The sequence below is a fragment of the Podarcis vaucheri genome (assembly GCF_965113315.1).
Source record: "Podarcis vaucheri genome assembly, chromosome: 5".
NCBI lineage: Eukaryota > Metazoa > Chordata > Lepidosauria > Squamata > Lacertidae > Podarcis > Podarcis vaucheri.
In genome coordinates, this window is record NC_138763.1 from 89,811,222 (window position 1) to 89,814,507 (window position 3,286).

Consider the following 3,286-nt stretch of genomic DNA (forward strand, 5'->3'; position numbering starts at 1 on the left):
TCACTTCTCCAGTCGGAGCTGGATATGCTGGACTCCCGATTTGAATTCATAGTGGCAGGTGGGGAGCCTTAGCGAAGGGACACTTGCACAAAAGTGAGCACTTTGCACAGGTAATAAAAACAGACAACAGGATCCTCTAGAGAAGAATGGAAGGCAGTTCCCTAAGCAACCTTAGACGGCAACCGGGAACCTTAGATCTGCACCCGCGGCAGGAGTAAAGGGTACAAGAACAAAACAACCCATACAGGTGAGCAAAGGAGAAGGGATACCCGGTGCCTGATGCCTCTAATCTTCCTTCCTCCATCCATGACACATTCCCAAAGCAGGAATGCTGAAACACCAGTGGCCACAAACCATTGAATAAAGATATTGGATCAACTTCTCTCTCTCTCTCTCTCTCTCTCATATGGGTTTATTCATCCAATACTGGTGAGATGCTCAGCTCTGTCCTGTCAAGCAGAGGGCAGAAAAGAGATCCATTAGCTTTCCATGCAATGCACTCTATTGTAAAGCTGCAGCAGGGCTCCATCAGCAAACAAAATTTCAGCCCACGGTCACAACCTCCAAATCCAGATCCAGAGGTAAGGAGCGTTGAATTCCACCTACATTATGTAAGGGGGGTGCAGGGAGGAAATAGCCTAATTTCCCTTGTTCTACATTTTGCTAGGGACGCGGGTGGCGCTATGGGTTCAACCACAGAGCCTAGGACCTGCCGATCAGAAGGTTGGCGGTTTGAATCCCCACGATGGGGTGAGCTCCCGTTGCTCAGTCCCTGCTCCTGCCAGCCTAGCAGTTCGAAAGCACATCAAAGTGCAAGTAGATAAATAGGTACCGCTCCGGCGGGAAGGTAAACGGCATTTCCGTGTGCTGCTCTGGTTCGGCAGAAGCGGCTTAGTCATGCTGGCCACATGATTCGGTAGCTGTACGCCGGCTCCCTTGGCCACTAAAGCGAGATGAGCACCGCAACCCCAGAGTCGGTCACGACTGGCCCTAATGGTCAGGGGTTCCTTTACCTTTACCTACATTTTGCTAGTTATGGGACACAGGGCTCGTCCTTCAACCACTTACAAGATTGATTCTGTTCATTCTCTGGGTTGAGCAAAACCAATCTGTGGTCTATGGCAGCTTTTGCCAAAAAAAAAAGGTGTGCTATGTGCTGGTGCTGATGTAGCCCCAGAGAGAATCAGATTGGAGAAGACTGGTGAGAATTCACTTAATGTTCTTGTCCTGGGTGACATCGCTGACCTTTTCAGTCTATTGTCAGGCCACAAAGGGACCGAACCCTTTGCAAAAGTTGTGCTCCGTTGCTGGAATTTGCTGCCATCTGTATGCTGTGAAATCCCTGAACAGCTGTCTGAAGTAAACAGTAATGGGCTGGATGAGAGCCAATAAGCTGGTCAGAGAGATCCTGTTACAAAAGTCCTCAGGCAACCACATTGCTTACCAGTTAGTTTCAAGACCTGATTCAAAATGCTAGTATTGTATGTGACGCCTCAAATAACGAGGCTATTCCCATCCGCTGGGATTGTTAAAGGAGACACCGCTGAGAGTGCGAGAGATACAGGTGGCCCCAGGCCTCTGCCCAGCCATCTCTTGTACAGTAAAGTGGTAAAAAGGCAAGATTTGGAGATTAGGATGAACTTCATGTTAAAGAAATTAAAGCTTTATGTGCATAAAATGTTGTGTTTGCATGCACCGTGTTTGAAAAGTTATGAGGTTTTCATTTGGTGTCTGCTAATCGATGACTCATCCCAGGGAACCGGAAGCCAGCTATCTCTCTCAGCAGGAGCAAGTTGCTTAGATGGAGCTCTCTCTGGAACCACGAGAGAATAGTTCTTGGACAATATTAAATAGTAAGATCTTAAAAAGAAGACTGGCCTGTATTGCTGGTTGTTTAAGAGCAATGTGTTCATTTGTATTTGCAATGTTTATTTTGTAAATAGTTCAAGACAGTTTGCAGTAGAACTTTAGGAAGTCTTTATTGTGGTGAGAGCTTATTGATTTATACTCTGCACAAGGTCCACATCAGGGAACTTCACTCACAGCAACTAACACTTCACCCCTGGATGAGGGACTATTTATTGTGCTTCTCTGCTTCTGCATTGTCTTGTTTTGTTGTGTCGATTTAATGATGCATTGTTTTAATGTGCAAAATATTTTACATGCTGTTTTGGGTTGGTTAGCAGGGTGCATATAAAGAATGGAGCAATTAGCTAGCTTGCTTTTTCTATACGGCAAAGGGGCTGCGTCTGTAAAGGAATAGCTATGGGGAAAGATTTTGCCAGCTTGAAGGTCCAAAATATTATTTCAGAATTGGCTGCTATACCAGGGAACCTACAAACTACCAGCATAACCGGGACGTTTAGGTTTGTGCAATTAAAGTGGATTAAGTCACTCGTGTCACGCCAGCACAATAAATAAACTTTTAGAAAGAAACTGATTTTTTTGTGTGTGGTTTGGAAAATTGCCTGGGAAATGCATTTAAAAGTGTGGGGTGAATGGAAGATTTAATGGGAAGACATGTAAACAGCCCAAAAACAAATCTCGATAAACCCAGGAGGAAAGCTCACTATTATATAACATCCCTGTAAGCAAACCTGAACAAATGCTCAATAAAGACCAGATACAATGTAGCTTCTGTGAAAGCTTTGTGGAAAGCAAATCATACCCAATAAGTAGGTTTTCTGGAGCAGTGATTGGGTTCATGCTACACTTTTGAAGACAGTTTTTTTAAAAAGGGTTCCCCGCGTCAAGGCTGCAGTGAGAACATAATGGATAGACAAAATATACCAGATAAAAATAGGCATACTTGTGTCAGTTTACATTTTAAACTTTAGCAGGACCAAGAATAGCCTGGGAATGAGACAAATTTCTGGTTTTGAAGTGTTCTCAGTCCACGTCCCCTTGGAACAGTGTTCCACATTAATTCAAGCTTCTAAACTTTTGGAGGCTCAAATATGACTCTCCACAAACATTATAACTAAAAGCTGATGTAAACGAACACGAGTAAAACGGCAAGAGTACCCATATCTTGGCCTTTCAGTAGAAAACGTGCAATCTACTCAAATATGAAAATGTAAGACCTAGCGATCGGCTGCATGGTGCTATTTTTGACAAACTTGAGGGGAACACCTAATTTTTAGACACCGAGTTCTAGGATTAAAAAAAGGTCTGCTTTAACTGCAGAGCCCAGTTTCTTCACCTTCAGGGGGGGAAAGCAACGGAACGCTTTCATCCTAGGTGTTGGCTCCACGTTGCTCTTGCAATAAACAGACACCCATAAAGA